Consider the following 19,275-nt stretch of genomic DNA (forward strand, 5'->3'; position numbering starts at 1 on the left):
AGATTTATGAATGGAAGGGGAAGAGGATTTTAGGTCGAGGAAGTGACAGGACCAGAGGTCGGGAGAACTGAGCTGAAGAGTGGAGAAGAGAGGTGAGTAGAGGGAAATAAGTCTGGAGAAATAACGAAGGATCATATTGTGGAAGACCTTGAAGACTGGGCATTTAACTCCTAGGGTGAAGACGATAATAGCCTTCTTTTTAAAAACTGAGCTATAATTCACATGCCATAAAACTCACCTTTTTAAAATGTAAGTTTTTACTGTTGTCACAAAGTCATGCAACCTTCACCATGATCTAATTCCAGAACAGATAGTATCCTTCTGAACAGAAAATGCACGGGATAAAGTTGTGTTTCAAGCAGATCACCCCAGCTACAAAAGCAGGAATGGTTACGTGAGGAGAAACAGGGCACAGAAACAAGCTAAGAGGCTCAGAGGCATGGGGACCTGGACAGGATATGACATAGTGCCACCTCCTGCCTACAGTCTTCTCACTCCATCCAGGACAGCAGGATGTGTGGCAGGATAATTTATTGAGATAAAAAGCTATGTCTTCTTTCCTTTGTATCTCCCTCCCTCATTCCTGGATGGTGCAGACAGTGTGTTCCCTCATGGATGCAGTTTGGGGGAATGAGGCCAAAAGCCACTTGCCTGTGGACAACCCTCCTTCTGTTTAGAACTTCTGAACTCAATGTTTGGGTGCTGTTGGGATGAGGGAGAGCAAGGAGACCCCTTGAGAGTAACGAGAGCTGAAACTGAGAGGGCAGAGAGAACAGAGTGGAAGATTCGCCCAAACTTTGAAGAACCAGTGATTTCTGGTTCTGAGACTAGTAGGGAACTCAGAGCGGGTGATGGTGCTGCATCCTGGAAGCCTGACCCCAAGCCCTAGGGCTCCAGGGCTCCGAGCCTCCAAAGGGACTCCTGTACCCAAGTGAACGTATGAGCTCGACTAAGTGGACCAAAGACCAGAAGGGCCTCTCTCCTAAGCATTCTGTTCTGCATAAAACGCCTGGGATTTTGTCCTGCCCTGAGGAGTGAGGAGCCCAAATGACGAAGGAGCCTCCATTAACCAGCATGGCAGGATGGGGCTCAGTGTCACAATTAGACAAGTTGAGGTACCATGGACCTTCTTGAGAGCTAGCATAGCAGAGTGGTTAACAGCACGGACGCTGGAGGACTGAGTCTTGGCACTGCTATTTATTAGCTGTAGAGCCTGGGCGTGTTACTAAACCTCTCTGTTCCTGGGTTTTTCCTCAAAATGGGGATAATGAGAGTCAATTACCTCACGGTGGTGTCATGAGGATTAAATGAATGAACATATGTAAAACAGTTATAACCCTGCCTGGCACATAGGAAGACTGTTTGCTTGTTATTACTAACTAATGAGAGGAAAACAAATAGTTGGGGGGAGGGAGGAGTTTCCCTATAAAGGAAGATAACTATTACATGGAAATAAGGGTGGGAAAAAGAGTAGAGGGAATAAAGAGGAAAAATAGGGGGAATATTAAGGATGAAAGACTTAATTAAGGTAGATAACCATTTAGACATGAAGGAGAAAGGAGAGGAAATAAAAACAGATGAAGATAAATGAGGATCGAGAAATAGATGGTTTGATAGACAACAGATAGATAGATAGATGAGAGTAGATAGATGGATAGTAGATAGTAGATTGATATAGACAGATAAAAAAATATTGAAAAATAAATAGATCACAATGAAAACGTTATAGAGGTAGAAAAGTGGTGGCAAAAAGTAACTGATTAAATTATATAAATGAGAGGGATCAACGATTATAGATGATAAACTCAGAATAAAACATAGACAATAGCATCAGATACTAAAAGGAAAAAAAGCATAAAGGGAAAACGAAAGGGAGGGTGGCGGTGAGGACCAGGTCGGGAGGCACTGGATGACTTAGTCTGTGGGTGGAGGGGCTGCTCTCCCCCTGCCTAGCCCTGCCCCGCTCCTCTCCACCCACCCCACTCCCACGATGCTCAGCCCCAGCTCCTCTGGTTTCCAAACCATGCTCCTCCACTTGAGAACTCCCTGTTCTCTGTTCCGCACAGTTCAGAAATGGATTTTCTTCTGTCTGGTTTTCTAATTGCTTTGTGGATGCAATTCTTGTCTCCATTCCAGAAGACTATGTCCCCAATGGGAGTAAATCCACCCCTCACTCCACTTTCTTGGTATCCCGCCCCATGTGGGGCTGAGAGAAAATGGGTTGAAGGAAAGTCCTGGTGTAGAAGTGGGAATCATAGGGGCATTCCAATCTCCAACTGCCACTGTTAGCACCCTGCAGGACATCATCAATCACCCCTGGAAGGTTCATCTCTAAAAGCTTAACCTGGAGGAGATTGTTCAGCCTGCCCTGCACAGAAAACATGTATACAGTATCTGATGGTCCTTCTCAGTTGTGCCTCTCAAGGGTCCAGTCCTCTGTAATTCAGCATTTTCCTATAAATAATTGGTCTCCCTTACAAAATTGTGAGCTCCCAGAGGGCAGAGACTATGTGGATAAAGTTGCAAAAATGTTATAGGATGAGGGACTTTCCTGGTAGCTCAGTGGTTAAGAATCCACCTGCCAATGCAGGGGACACGGGTTCAAGCCCTGGTCTGGGAAGATCCCACATGCCACGGAGCAACTAAGTCCATGCACCACAACTACTGAGCCTGCATGCCACAACTACTGAAGCCTGCGCCTGGGTGCTCTAGAGCCCGTGCTCCACAACAAGAGAAGCCACCGCAATGAGAAGCCCGTGCACCGCAACAAAGAGTAACCCCCGCTCGCCACAAATAGAGAAAGCCCACGCACAGCAACAAAGACCCAATGCAGCCAAAAATAAATAAATAAAATAATAATAAAAATAAATAAATAAAATAATAAAATTTTTAAAATGTTATAGGATGATCAGGTGCTTGTATTCTGTATCCATCACTTTTAAGCATCTGAAAATTTCCACCACCGTGCAATTAACGTGCTTCGTCCTAAGGACAGAAATTGTGTGGTAAAGAGAAGGGAAATCTTGGTATAAGAAAAGAGACAGGAGATTCTCTGTTTACATAGGTACTGAATATAGGACAGAGGCCCTGGTAGTATCCAGAGAGAGTTCTGTTCACCTCAGCCAAGTGAAACTCCCCCAGATTGATCTAAACCCGTTCCTTTCCTTCTAGACGAGAGGAAGGAAAAGTCCCATTCATAACCATGGACAAATAAAAGTCTTCCTCCCTGATTATATACAATTTACAGCAGAGCGTTTCATTTGGTGCCCAGGAGCCTGTAATAGCTGGAATTACCCTTGTTCCTCTTCCTCTTTGAAAGGCCAGAGCTGAGAAGTGCTCTGTGATTATGGGTCAGGGTATGACATCTCCATGCCAAACTTACTTGGCCTGGTTTTCTGTGTGAGTGTGAGTGTGAGTGTGTGTGTGTATGTGTGTTTCCAGAGTAAAATTTTCCCATCTCCTTGCATTGTTTCTCAATTCATAAGTAATGAATTAAAATATTTTTGCCACTTCACACATCCTTAGTGCAGAGAAAGAAGGAAGGAAGGAAGGAAGGAAGAAGGAAAGAAAGAGGGAGGGAGAGAGGGTGGGAGGGAGGGAGGGAATGGAAAAAATAAAAAGAACCATTCCCCTACCTTGAAACCTCACATGTGGATTGAGAACTCCAGTATCAACAGAGCAGAAGAGCTGAATTAGTTGGGCTGTGATGTGCTGATGTCTACAGAACAGGAGGTGAGAACCGGAGAGGAACAGAGTCCCTAGATTGGGAAGGTGAACACTGCCACACAAAGGTAGTTGTGACTGGTTCTCCCCTGGAGTTTTGCAACACGTATAAAATACTAGAAACCCTAATGCTGGGGATGCAAGCTGTTTCTGTTAAGGGCCAAATAGTACATATTTTAGGTTTGTGAGCCACATGCTTTCTGTCACAAATACTCGACTCTGTAGTGCAAAAGGAGACATAGACAATAAGTAGACAAATGAGCACGGCTGTGTTCCAGCTACACTTCATTTCAGAAACAGGCAGAGGGTCGGATTTGGCCATCAAGACGTAGTTTGCTGACTCCTGCCCCGAGTGATTTAATACTATGAGGACCGGGTTTTGAAAAATCTAGGAAGGAGAAGAAAAGGAAGAGGTGAAGACTAGGCAATAGTTGTTTTTAGAACAGGGGCAATGTGGAGCATCTGGACTTATGGGCTGGGTGCAAAAGGAAGAAAAATCCCAGTGTGGATCATTTCTGGGTGAAATTTAGGAAATCAAGGGGGGTTTTGTGTACTTGCAAGGAAAGCATTTGTGACCAAGTACTGAGGAGAAGTATTTGGGTCCTAACATAAAAAGATTTTCTCCCTGTATCCATTATCTATTTCTGTGCAACAAATTAGCCCAAAACTCAGTGACTTAAAAATAAATATTGATCATCTCCCATAGTTTCTGTGGGTCAGGAAGTCAAGAGTGGCCTGGCCAGGTACTCTGGCTCATGGTTTCCCACAAGGTGAAGTCAGAGATCAACCAGAGCTGTGGCCATCGGAAGGCTTGGCCTCAGCTGGAAGACGTGCTCTACTCACATGCCTGACCAGTTGACATGGCTGTTGGCTGGAGGCCTCAGCTCTCCTCCACGTAGTCCTCTCCCCAGGGCTGCTTGAGAGTCCTCACAACATGGCAGGGGCAAAGGAAACCAGGAGACCCAGATGGGAGCTACAATCTTTTCATGACCCAGCATCAGACATCATACACCTTCACATCTACCATAGTCTGTTGGGTCAGAGTGACCTTTCCTGATTCATTGTCGGGGGAGGCTAGCCAAGGGTGTAAACACCGAGAGGCAAAGATCAATGGGGCCCATCTTAGAAGCTGGCTACCCACCACCTAAATACAAAGAGAGCTAAAAGATGTATCTCTGGTCTCAGTCTAGGATCTGCATATTAGGATGGCTTAGGAATTTGTGTTTAGTTTGAATGCATCTGTCTAGGGAAAGAGAACAAAATAGAACACCCAACTTAAAGGTACTTCAACAATGGGATTTATTTCATTGTTGAAAGTGTCTAGATGTGGGAGATTTCAGGGTTGCTTAATTCAGCAGCTCAACGATGTCAGGCTCTTGTTCAGCCTCCTGCATTTTTGTTGGCTTTGTGGAAACTTCATGGTCACAAAAGGGTTGCCACTGCCCATACTACATGCATACACAGCTGCATGTGAAAGCAGAAAGAAAGGAAATCTGTTGGGTAGCCAGCTAACATTGCTTGTCACAGAAGCCTGATATGTATGGCCATGTGTGACACTCTGAATTGACTAATATGAACAGTGTATTGTAACTTTCCTAGAACCACAGGGTCTCAGAAATCACTATGTACAGCTCCCATCTGATGTTTGTATCCCTTCTTTCAAATCGAGGGATTACACCAAGATTTCCTCTGCCATTAGTAAATTAGCTTGGGCACCATAAATATATGACAGAGCCTTTTGGTCAAAGTGCACAATTGCAAGAAAGGTAAAGAGTTGAGGCCAAGCTAGCTGAGGGACAATCCTTGAGCCCCTGGCTGTTAGCAGGAACATGGTAAGCACTAGTGGAGTCTTTTATTAGGGGCAGCACTCTGACCACCATGGAGATGGGTATCTCTCTTGCCCTGAAAGTGAGTTTCAGGAGAGGCACATCCCCCTAAATGACTTCTGCTCATAACAGTAAAACCCCAACATTGGATAACTAAGACCCAGGGATAAAAGTCACCAGGAGAGAGATTCCCAGTTCAAGAATTTTTAAACAATTAGAATAGACCAACAATGGATTAACTTTGTAGGGTGGTATCTGCAAGCAGAGGCTCTGTGATGAACTATAGAAGATTCTATCATAGGGATTCCTAAATAGAATGCAAAGTTGTATAAGATGACCACCAATTTCCCTTCTAACTCCCAAATCAATTATTCTTCTATATTTACTGCTAGGAGTTTCTGCCTGATGTCAAGCCTAAACCTCTTTTGTTGAGCATTCAACCTCTTTCATGAAGTTGTAGAATATTGGAGCTGATGTCACCTTGGGACTGTATGCCTTTATTTCTCAAGTATCTTGAGTCAGTGCTCAGTCTATTCTATCTATTCAGATAGAATCAATAATGTATGGCCTTCCTTTTATTATTTGAAATTTCAAAGTCATATTTCATTAACTTTCTTAAATATAATTTACATAGAATAAGATACAGTCCTTTGAAGTAAACTATTCAATAAGTTTTGGAAAATGTGTACCACCACAGTTAAGATATAGAAAATTTCCACACACCCCAAAATGTTCCCTCACGCCCCATCACTGGCTGAGGACACCACTGCTCTGCCTTCTGTCATTTTAGACTTTTTTTTGGCCTGTTCTAGCATTTCATTTTCCATATGCAGTCATAAGGTATGAACCCTTTTGCGTAAATTAGCTTGGGCTCAGCAAATTGTTTTTCAGATTCATCCAGGTTTACTGCATATTACAGTAGTTCCTTCCTTTTTATTATTCAGCAGTTTCCCATTGCGTGGATGGATCGCAGTTTGTGAATCATTCTCTTGTTGATGTGCATTTGAGTTGTTTCCAGTTGGGGCAATTGTGTATAAATCTGCTATGAATTTCCACCTACAAGTGTACCATTTTCATGTACAAGTTTACACTTTTTGTGTGAAATATGTTTTCATTTCTCACGGGTAAAGACCTCCAGGTGAAATTGCTGAGTCAAATAGTAAGTGTGTGCTTTAACTTTAGAAGAACTGCACAGTGGTTGTATCATTTTACATTCCCACCAGCAGGGTTTGAGATTTCTAAGTTGCTCCACAACCTCTCCACCACTTGGCATTATCACATTTTTAAATTTTAGCCATTCTAGTAGGTATGAAGTTGTATCTCCTAGTGGTTTTAATTCACCCTTCCTTGACAAATATTGATGTAAAGCATCTTTTCATCTGCTAATGGACCATATGTGTACTTTTTATGAAGGTTCTGTTCAAATCTTTCATTCAGTCAGGTTATTTATCTTATTATTGAGCTGTCAGAGTCCTTTATTTCTCTTATGCTGTGGCTTGGCTTTTCACTTTCTCAACATTGTTTTTGAAGAGCAGAAGTTTTTAATTTAGATGAAGTCCAATTTAAAAGTCTTTTCTTGTATGGATCCTACTTCTGGTGTTATACCTAGAAGTCATTTCCTAAGCAAGGTCATAAGTGTTTTCTCATATGTTTTCTTTTGGACGTTTCACAGTATTAGTTTTACATTGAGGTAGTTTTTATATACGATATGAGGTATGGATCAAAGTAGCTGCAATAACAAATTACTATATATTTAGTAGCTCAAAACAACACAGACTTACTCTATCACAGTTCTCTAGTTTAGAAGTCCAACACGGGTCTCACTGGGCTAAGGTCAAGATATCAGCAGACCTGCGCTCTTTTCTGGAGGAAATGAAGGACAATCTATTTCCTTGCCTTTCTAGCTTCTAGGAGCCACCCACATTGCTTGGTTCATGGCCTATTCTCTTCATCTTCAAATCCAGTGATGTTGCATTGCTCTGTATCTTTTTTCTGTAATCACATCATCCTCTGACTCTTTTTCTGCCTCTCTCTTCCATGTTTACGGACCCTTGTAATTACATCGGGCCCACCTGGATAATCTTGGATAATCTCCCCACCTCCCCAAATCTTTCATTCAGTTCGGTTATTTATCATAATACTGAAATAAACAATAATATCAATAATATTAAGGTCCTTAATTTAATCACTGTCTCTTTTGCCATGTAAAGTAACATATTCTCAGGTTCTGGGGATTAGAACATGGACATCTTTGGGGGTGGGGGAATATTATTCTGCCTACCACGTTTGTGGATTGTTCTGGCACCATTTGTTGAATTACCTTGGCATCTCTGAGGAAATCAGTTGTTTTTACATGTGTGAATCTATTTCTGGGCTGTATTCAGTTCCACTGATCATGTATCTGTCTCAAGCCAATACCACACCCTCTTGATTTCTGTAGCTTTAAAGAAGTCTTGAAATCAGCTGGTGTAAGTTTTCCAACTTTGTTGTTCTCTTTCAAAAAAACAATTTGGCTATTCTAGGGCTTTTACATTTCTTATAAATTTTAGGGGCAAATCATCAGCTTCTACGAGAAGCCCTCTTTTCTTTTTAACAGGCTTATTGAGGTATAATTTGCATACCATAAAATTTATTCATTGTAAGGGTTTAAGTCATCCAGAGTTTAAGTAATTTATAGAGTTGTACAACCAACACCACAATTCAATTTTAGAATGTTTCCATCATCCCTAAAAGATCCCTCATGTACATTTGCTATAACTCCCCTTTCCAACCCCCAACCCCAGGCAACCACCAGTCTTCTTCTGTGTTTATAGATTTGCCTTTTAGGGACATCTCAGGTAAATAGAGTCATATAATATGTGATCTTTTTTTCTGGCTTCTTTCATTTAGGATAATGTTTTCAAGGTTCTTTTATTTTATAGCATGTTTCAGTACTTTGTAACAGTTTATTGCCAAATGGTATTCTGTTGTAGGAATAGACCACATTTTGTTTCTGCCTTCACCAGTTGATGGACATTTGAAGGTTTCCACTTTGAGATAACTGTGAATGATACTGCTATGAGCACTCATATACAAGTCTTTCTGTGGACATATATTTTAATTTCACTTTATGTTTAACTTTTTGAGGATCTGCCAAACTATTATTCAAGGCTGCATCATTTTACGTTCCCACCAACAGTGTTGAGGGTTCCATTTTTTTCCAGACTCTCACCAACTCTTGTTATTATCTGTTTTCTTTGTTTTGTTTTGTTTTGTAAAGTCATCCTGGAGGGTGTGAAGGATTATCTTGTAGTTTTAAATTGCATTTCTCTGACAACTAATGATCTTGAGCATCTTTTCATTTGCTTTTTGGCTATTCATATATATTCTTTGGTAACATCTACTAAAATCTCTTGCCTGTTTTTAATTGGGTTAGTTGTCTTCTTATAATTGGTTGTAAGAGGGCTTTATATATTCTGGATATAAGTTCTTTATCAGTTATATGATTTGCAAATGTTTTTCCAGGTCTGGGGCTCCTTTTACTTTTTTTTTTTTATACAGTAGGACCTTGTTGTTTATCCATCCTATATATAATAGTTTACATCTGCTTCTTTTACTTTCTTAATGAAAGTAAAATGAAGCACAAACACTTTTAATTTTGAAGAAGTCAAATTTATCAGATTTTTAAAGTTAACTTTTGCATATGATGTGATGTTGTTCTGGAAGAATTCATGTTCTTACATATGGACATCCAACTGTCTCAGAACCGTTGTTGAAAAGATTACCCGACCCACCCCAGCCACTGAATTTCCTTGGCTGCTGTGTCTAAAATCAACTGACCACAAATGTACAAGTTTATTTCTGGACTCTCAGTTCTGTTCTATTGATCTATGTTTCTATCCTTATGAAAAAGATTTATTTTAAAAAAACTTACTAGAAAGCTAATCTTGCAATCAAGATGGTAAGTTTTAAAATCAAGAAGTTCTCCCATTTTGTTCTGTCTCAAAAAGGTTTTCTTTTGGCTATTAGGGGTTTTTGCATTTTAATATAAATTTTAAAATTACATTGCCCATTTCTGAAAAAAAAAAAACCAGTTGAAATTTTATAGCAATTACACTGAATCTATCACTTAGGGAAGAACTGCCATTTTAATAACATTGAGTGTTACGATCCATGGTCGTGGAATGTCTATCCGTTTATTTAGATCTTTAATTTCTTCCAGAAGTGTTTTGTCTTTTCAGTGTACAAGTCTTGAACGTCATTTGTTAAATTTATTCCTCAGTACTGTATTCTTTTTGGTGCTGTTATGAATGGAATTATTTTCTTAGTTTCATTTGCAGGCTGTTCATTGTTAGTACATAGAAATACAATTGATTTTAATATATAAACATATGGAACTCGCTTATTAGTTTTAATACTGTTTTGTGTGTTTTTTTTTTTAACTTCTTTAGATTTTCTACCTACCACATAATGATATAATGTCATCGGCAAATACAGTTTTACTAACTCTTTTCAATCTCAGCATCTTTTACTTTTTCTTGCCAGGTTGCACTGGTTAGAACCTCCAATGGCAATATTGAATGGAAGTGAGAGAGAAAACATATTTGTCTTCTTCCTGATATTAGGGTGAAAGCATTCAGTCTTTCACCATTAAGTATAAGGTTAACACAGGTTTTTCATAGATGCCCTTTATCAAGCTGAGGAAGTTCCAATTTATCCTTGCTAGTTCTGAGAAATCAAAAGCTGAGGTCATTGATTTGAGATCTTTCTTCTTTTCTAATATAGGCACTTAGTGCTATAAATTTTCCTCTAAATACTATTTTAATGGAATTCCTCACATTTTGGCAAGTTGTATTACCATTTTCATTCAGTTCAAAACACTTTTAAATTTCCCTTTAGATTTCTTCTTTTACCCATGGATTGTTTAGAATTGTGTTATTTAGTTTTTAAAACATTTGGGGATTTTCCATATATTTTCTGTTACTGATTTCTAATTTCATTGTTGTCAGAGGACATACTTTATATGACTTGGATCCTACCCTCACTTGTTTTCTGGCCCATACCCTAATCTATCTTGATAAATGCACTATGTGCCCTTGAAAATAATAGTATTCTGCTGTTTTATAAAACAGCAGAAGAGTTTTATAAATGTCAACTAGGTCAGGTTGGTTGATAGGGCTGTTCAGGTCTTCTCCATCCTTACTTATTTTCAGTCCCCTTGTTCTGTGAATTGTTGCAAGACAGTATTGAAATATTTGAATGTAATTGTGGATTTGTCTATTTCTCTCTGTAGTTAAATCAGTTTTTGCTTCATGTTTCCTGAAATTCTAATGTCAGGTGCATAATAATTTATGACTCTTATGTCCTCTTAATTAATTGCCTTTTTTCCATTATGAAATGACCTTCTTTATTTTTTATGCTATTTTTTGATATGAAGTCTACTATGACTAACATTAACATAGACATTCCAGCTTTATTTTGATTTATTTTTAATGTATTTGTATATTTATAGTGGGTTTTTCCTAGGCAGCATCCATTGAGTCATGCTTTTTTTATCCAATGTGACAATCTCTGCCTACTAATTGACATACTTAAACTTTTTGCATTTAATGTGATTATTGATACAGTTAGGTTTAAATCTAGCATATTGCTATTTGTTTTCTTTGCTGTTTCATTTTTCCTTCTGCCTTCTTTTGAGTTAACTGAGTATTTTTTAGGATTCCATTTTAACTCATTTGTTAGCTTATTAGCTGTAACTCTTTGTTATTTTTTTTAGGATGTATAGGGTACATTTTTGACTTACACCCTACCTTCAAGTGATATTATCCTACTTCACGTACAGCATAAGAACCTTACTGCATTTCTCTCCTCCTGGACTTTCTACTATAGTTGCCATACATTTTATGTAATGTACATTCTACATATATTATAAACTCAAAGATAAAGATAGTTGATGGGTTAAACACAAATAATAACAATAATCCATCAACTATCTTTTAAAGAGATTTAAATAATAAATTTAAAAATCTTGTGTATTTGCCAACATATTTACCATTCTGGTGCTCTTCATTCCTTTATGTAGACCCATACTTTCACCTAGTACCATTTTTCTTCTCCCAGAAGGACTTCCTTTAACATTTCTTGCAGTGTGGGTCTGCTAGTTATAACTTCTTTCAGCTTTTGTTAGCTGAAAATGATGTTATTTTTCCTTTTTTAAAAAAAAGATGTTTTGCTGACTATAGAGTTCTAGATTGACAGTGTTTTCAGTATTTTAAAGATGTTGGTCCACTGTCTTCTCATTTGTCATATTTTCTATGGAAAAAAAAAACAAAACAAAACTGCTGTCATCCTTCCCTTTGTTTCTCTGTATATAATATGTGTTTTTTCTTTGGCTGCTTTTAAGATTTTCTGTTTGTCACTGGTTTTCAGTAATTTGATTATGATTGCCTTATAGTTTTCTTTATATTTCTTGTGCTTGGGGTTTATGGAGCGTCTTGAAACTGGGACTTTATAGTTTCCCTCAAATTTGGAAAAATTTCAGCCATTATTTTCTCAAATATTTTTTGTCCCTTCCTGTTCATCAGAGACTCCAACTCCACATATATTAGGGTGCTTGAATGATGTTCTGTACAGTTTAAAAATTATCTTTTATCTCTATGATTCATTTTGAATAGTTTCTATTATTATGACTTTGATTTTACTAACCTTTTCTTCTGCAATGTCTAAGCTGTCATTGATCCCATCCAGTGCATTTTTCATCTTAGGCATTGTGTTTTTCATCTCTAGAAGTTCACTTTGGGTCTTTTTAATATCATCTGTGTCTCTACTTAACATTTTTTATTTTTTCCTTTAGCATTTGGAATTATAATAAGTATTATAAAATAGAATTATATAAAATAGAATTATAATAACTATTTCAATGTGCTTATCTGATAATGCTAACATCTGTGTCAGTTCTGAGTTAGTTTCTACTTTTAAAATTTTTCTCCTTATTATGACTCATACTATCCTGCTTCTTTGTATGACTGGTAATTTTTTATTGTATGCCAGACATTTGAATTTTGTCCTGTTGGGGTCTGGATATTCTTGTATTTTTATGAATATTCTTGAGTTTTTCCGGGAGTGAATTTAAGTTACTTGGAAACAGATTGATCCTTTGGGATTTTTCTTTTAATATTTGTTCGGTATTAGAGGAGCATTTAGTCTGAGGATAACCATCTCCCACTATTAAGGTGAGACCCTTGTGAGTACTCAAACCAATGTCCCATGAATTACTGTATATTTCCCTCTGTCTGGTGGGAACAGGCGCTGTCTCCAGTCCTATGTGAACTCCAGCTACTGTGCTGTCTAATTCTTTTGGGAGAGTCTTTCCCCAGCCTTGGGTGGCTTATACGTGCACTAATCAGAACTCTGCTGATCACTCAAGGGGGTTGTCCTCTGCATGTCTCTGAGTTCTCCATGCGTTCTCTCTTCTCTGGAATTCTGCCCTGAAAACTCTCTTTGCCTTGGTCCCCTCAGCCAGCTTCCCCTCCTCAATTCACGGTGTCTACCAGGCTCCACCTAGGTTTCTCCTCCCTGTGCCATGCCTGAAAACTCTCTTAAGATAGTAAGTGGGGCAAGTGTAGGATTCACCTTGCTAATTTCTAATTTCTCAGGAATCACTGTTTTTTCTTGCCTGATGTCTAATATCTGGAAAACTGTTGTTTGACTAATCTTTTCCAGTTTTTTAGTTGTTTGGATCAGGAGGGTAAATCCAGCTCCTGTTATTGCCTCTTGGCCCGAGTAGAAGTCTTGAAAATGTTGGGGAGAGAGTCCAGAGTCTTACCCCAGATCCCATTTATCTCCACTGCTAAGGTGTGGCTCTTCTGTGGTCTCTACTGAGAAAATCTAGTGCTCTCCACTCTGACTGGTCTGAACACAAAGAGCCCAGTGTGAGTGTCGGAAATCGTTCCACTTACAGCTGTCTGGCGGGGCTTTTCCTGGTTTCGTGGAGTTTCACCCTATACTTGTGTGGCTTAGTATTCAGCAATAGGCTTAAGGGAGAATGCATACCGATTTCTGGAGCTCTTTCTCTACATACTGTCTCTTCTTTGGGACGCTCTCCTGCAAACTCTGGCTGCCTCACCCTCCCCAAACTCTGGTCTCTGTATCCTCAACTCAGGGTCCTGTGGGCTCTGCTTGGATTCTCCTTTCCTGCTCTGTGAGCTAGAAGGTGCCCCCAAGCAGAAAGAAAAGGTGATCCTAGGGTCCATCTCATTTGTTTCCTTCTTCTCAGGGGTCACAGTCCTGGGCTGCCTGTTACCAGTATCTAAAAAGTTGTTTCATCTATTTTTCCAGCTGTCGCTTATGGGAGCACAAGGCCAGTACAAGTTTCTCCATCACAGTGGAAGCCGATGTCACCAGTGTAACTGTGTTTTTATGACAGAAGGCAAATCATAATATCAAAAGTGGTTTTTCAAATTAATATGCCCCACCAAAATTCTGATCACACCTCCACAGAGGGCTTGGAACTTGTTTGAGAATCACTCATCTAGTGAAATCCACAGATTCAAAGCCTTTAATTCAATACCATTTATTCAAATATTTCATGAACCTTATTATGTGGCAGGTACTGTGCTGGGTTCTGAACATACAGAGACGAATAAGTCTCCATTGCTGCATCCAAGACTTCACTATCAGAATGATTACCTAATCAGATTATTATGGTATAAGCTGGTAGAGGCAGTGATAGAGAAACATGCAAAACATTAATGAAGGGAGGATGGGGGGAGGGGAGACAGAGGTACCAAGTCCAGCTTAGGGACAGGTGAAAAGTTGTCAGGGATTGCTTCCGGAGGTGACATTTCAGCTGAGTCCTTAAAGGTGGGAAGCAATTTGCCAGGCAAAGAGAGGACAGCTTGAGCAAAGACACGGAAGCAGACGCAGCACAAAGTGTGCCCAAGAGCCACTGGCTGTTCCAGCAAAAATTCCCAAAGAGGGAGAGGCAGGGGATGGAGCCAGAGAGGCCAGCAGAGGTCAGGACGTGGAGGGCCTGTCCTGCCACACTGGGGAGCCTGCCACCGAGGGCTGAGTCTTTTACATAACTCTGTACGGTGGCTGGCAGGGTGCACGCCTGCCTCAGCCCGCAGCAGGTATTATTCGATGATGATCATGAAAAGCAAATCTGAGAAACCTCAAAACTCTGAGGCAAGCCAAAATGCCTTATGTTCCCAGGCTCCAGAAGTTATCTGACTCCTCTGCCCCTTTGCAAATTCAGCTGAGGTGTGTGGCCCTGCTGGTCAACCAACCCTGAGGTGCTGCCTCCTTGGCAGTTGGCTCACGCTCTAGGCTTGTATATGAGGCTGGAGAATAGCCAGGGGGAGAGGGGAGAAGGTTGGGGGAGAGAGAGCGGGTGAGACCCAGAGAGAAGAAAGAGAGAGAGAGGGAGACTGGGAGACACAGCAGGATGGGTTTCAGACTGAAGGGGGTCGATCAGGAAGCACTTGAACCCACGGTGGTGATTTCTGGGGTGGAGAGGATGACATGGCCCCGCCCAGCAGACTCTGCAAGTCCTTGGACAACCAGGCCACAAAGCTGAGCGTCCAGCCTCACCCCTCCCCAGCGAGGATGGCTGGGAGAGGAGCAAGGTCTCTAGTCTGAACTTATGCATCTAGACCACTGGTGGGCTGGCCCGAGCAGAAGTCTATTTGCCTGAGCTTTGAGGGGCCCCCTGAGAAAGAACCCATCCTGGAGGAAAAGGGAACCCAACCTATGGGCTTGACCCATAACGAAGATTGGTCCTCTGCAGACAAGGAGTCTGAAAATAAAATCCAAAAGAGGAAATCCCCAGGGCACAAGTAATTCTAGTCAGGCATTCCTCTAACAAGCATCACTATAGGAAGGGACAAAGATACTCGTCCTGGTTTTGAAACAGAACCTAAAGCAGCACTGGCTCCTTGAGGGCTTGGGGTCCTCAGCTTTGGAAGGAAAAGAAATACCCATCAGCGGCCCAGCAGGAGGTGGCAGGCTGGTGGATGGGAGTCCTGGCAGATGCCCTGTGGTGGTCCCAGACAGGAGAAGTCACGTGCTCACCCACATGCATGAGGCGTGCTCTGGACTTCTAGAGATAATTTGGGGCCACTTATAGTGGGGTGAAGCTCCACCTAAGCTGGTAGAGGTCAGAACTAGGGAAACTTGGATTAGACTTCTAATGGGGTCCCACTTACGTGGGTGAGACCTGGGAGAGCTGAGTTCCATTAGGAAAGTGCAAAGTAGGGACCAGCTAGCAAGGTAAGACCTGACCCCTCCCACAGAAGTCCAACCTGGGGACCTCTGTTCTGGAAACATTTTCTCTTGAATCTTCCCGCTTGTAGCAAGTGTCACGGGCCCTAAATGTCAGCTTTGGGCAAGGTTCTTCCTAGTCCCTCCCCTCTGCCCATGGCCATCTCAGACCCATCAAGACCCCGGATCAAACGCTACCTCTGAACACCAGGTGTGTGTGCATGGGTGTCTGAGCAAGAGGGAGGGAGAGAGCAAGTGAGGCGGCAGCCCCATTGCCCAGGTAGCTCTGAAAGACCAAGGTAAAAGACAGGAGGACGCTGAACACCGCTATTTTGTTTTCTACCTGATAATTTTCTGTAATTTCCAAATTACTTTCTGTAATTCCAAAAAGGCAAATGTTGGGACTTCCCTGGCGGTCCAGTGGTTAAGACTTCACACTTCCACTGCAGGGGGTACGGGTTCGATCCCTGGTCGGGGAACTAAGATCCCGCATGCCATGTGGTGCGGCCAAAAAATAATAATAATAATAATAAAATAAAAAAGAAAGAAAGAAAAAGGTAAATGTTACTTTTTCTAAATTAAATGTAAAAAGTACAAATAAGCAGCACTTTTCACAATTTACACAAGTTTCTGTGCTTTCCCTATGGTCACTCCCGAGGTGTTTGAAGTTCTTTATGTAATAACCAGGAGGCGTAGAAGGCATCCTGCCTGGTTGACACAGAAGCTGTTCGGCTGGGCAGGTCCAACTTGACCAATGTCTACCGCGTGGTACCCCACTTGGGGACAAAGACCTGTTGTGGAAGGAGACGGACATTAGCATTTTTCCCCGCTCACCTCCACCAACTCTCAGCTCATCCAGAGAGAGTGATTGACAGCCCCAAAGGCTGCTGGACAGCTATTTGAAAGAGGGGTCCACAGAGAGGCCTCCTCCACCTGTTACTCTTTTCTTTATCACTTCACATCCATAGGGGTCCCTAAGCCCCGGGAGAAGGGTCAGGTGCAAATCTGGTAAACCAAGAAGCCCTAGCAGTTGTCAACTTAATTAGTCTTCAGGAAAAATCTATGGATATATGAGCACAGTGGAGTTGCTATGGAGACAGACCCGGGAGGCGCATTTAGAACAGGGCCTCATCACATCACCTGATAAAAATAAGACCCAGGCTTTTTAATAGAATGAATTACTTAAGTTTTATATTTAACAGGGGACGATACCAAGGCTATTACTGGTTTTCAGAATATTTTAGGAATCCAAGCTGCCTGCTTCTGCATATGTTAGCAGCCATCACAATATATGCTTGGGTGGCCAGCATTTAGGAACTAGAAGGCCACGTGTCTCTCCCATCCTTGAGATGAGAGATGGTTCTTCTCACTTTGGGTTTGTCCTCCTTTAACTGGGTGAGTGATTTTCAATGTGTTTCTGAGAAAAGACTGTATTGTGCTCTGCATTGGCCCTTTGCATGTATTGTTGCTAATATATAATAACCCTATGTAGTAATGGTCTCATTTTGCAGATGAACAAACGAGGCTCAGAGAGGTTCAGAATTTTTCCAAGGTCACACAGCTAACAAGTGGTGGAGTTGGGATTCAAATCCAGGCGTCCCCCATTCTGGAGCCCTTTGTTTTATAAGATGCCAACCACGATCTTTGCACAAAGAATCTGGGATGAGGTGAATCTAAATGAATCTAAAGAGAGTCACTATTTTTGTTGATATTTGGCACGGACCTTGTCATGGTTTAATCTCTCCTCCAAAGTGGTCCCACAGTGGATGGGTTCTGAGAAGAAATCTGCAGAGATTCCAACCCCCTGCTGATGAGCGCCTCTCCAGTCATCCAAGGCAAGTGTTCATTTCAGACTAACTTCTTACCATCCAACAGGCTGCCAGGCTGCCTCTTCCTTAAGTCAGAACACCAGCATCAAGAACACAAGACTCCAAAGTGAACATGGGTAAGGGAGTGTCTCCTCTGCTCTTGCATGCAAGAAAATGTAAATGTATGAAATCTAGCTGGAAATCCAACATGATGGTTCTTTTTTTTGCCAGTTTTGCCTTTGGATTATTCAAGACCCTCCTACTTTGCAGAGAGATGCTTTTTTTTTAATTATGGGGTTTTTTTTTTACTAGTTTTCTAACGAAGGCCTACCTATGCCCACAGGGTGCCAGTTTTTCCTTGTTGTGGGAAACATGGTGCTGGAGATGATAAAGCTGGGTGTGAGGCAATGCAGGTGACAGGGAGGGGAAAGGCGGTAGGGAAGCTGGGGGCCCAGTGGTGAGCGCTATGCTAAGCAGAGGTTCGTATATTCCCTCCCCAACTCCCCACATTTTAGCAGCTGAAGGTAATGACAGAAGTCCCCTGGGCTTCAAGGGATCTGGGCAAAACTGACATTCAAGGCTTGGTGGAAATCCTAACCAAGATATCAATCCAATGGACCAGGCAGAAGGGCAGAAGGCAGGTAGACTCCACAGACTGGAGGCCGGGACCCAGGCCAGGGTAGGAGCTTGGAATCAGAGGGGAGGGAGTGGGGTCTCAGGTCAGGCCCTGAGTAGTGTGCCTCATCCTAGGAGCTTCCCCAGGCTGCCCACAGCCTCCAGCATGGGTGCGTGGGCGAAGCATCCTGTGCTATTGAAATAATTCCGTGAGTACCCTTGACATGTAATGAGCTCAGTAGACTCCGTGCAAATCTAACTTCTACATCAGACCATCATGCAGAGGTTAAAAGCACAGGCTTTGGACTCAGGCCGACTTTATACGTTCTGCCTTTGCCACTTAATAGCTATGGTCGCTCAGCACCTAAACTCAGTCACTGAAGCTCTCCCCACCTCAGCTTCCTCATCTGTAAAATGGGAATGAATGACATCAGTCAGATGCCAAGGGTGAGCCCCGATAGGAAAACGGCCAGTGGCCATGGCAAGGGCCAGATGCAACTTCCACCCTGTTGGCTGGGTGAATTCCATGACCGGGACGGAGAGCAGAAGACTGACCCTAGCCTTGCCCCCCTCCACGATCCTCAAGACCCTTGGATACCGCACCCCCATCTCTGTCCTCTCTTGCTAGAGGGGTTCAGCCTTTCAGCAGCCCCCCAGTCTCTATGGCCCTCAACCGTGAGCTCTTTCCATGAATAGGGTAACTCGTGTGCCCCGGTCATTGCCTGCCACCAAGACTGCCCCATCCCTGTCTTTACCCTTTGCCCTCTAAATAAGGAAGCCAGTGCTGCCAGGCCAAGAACTTCTGCCCAATTTGGGTCTTGGGTGTCCTCTGGCCTCCCTCTTCCCCAGGGCCCCTGGCCAACTCCTCCCTCCCCTCAGAGATGCTCCCTGCTCACTTCATTCCTGCTTCATAGTTGGAATGACAGTGGCTCCCAGCATCCCTGGGTGCCGGGGGTCTGGGGAGGCCGCCAGGCCCAGGAGCAGGTTAGTGTTACAGCCCTGGATAAGTGAGCCAGGCCAGCTGACGTCAGGGTGATGAAGGGCAGCGGGGCGGGCCAGGCTGC

Source organism: Eubalaena glacialis, chromosome 11, assembly GCF_028564815.1.
Source record: "Eubalaena glacialis isolate mEubGla1 chromosome 11, mEubGla1.1.hap2.+ XY, whole genome shotgun sequence".
Classification (NCBI taxonomy): Eukaryota; Metazoa; Chordata; class Mammalia; order Artiodactyla; family Balaenidae; genus Eubalaena; species Eubalaena glacialis.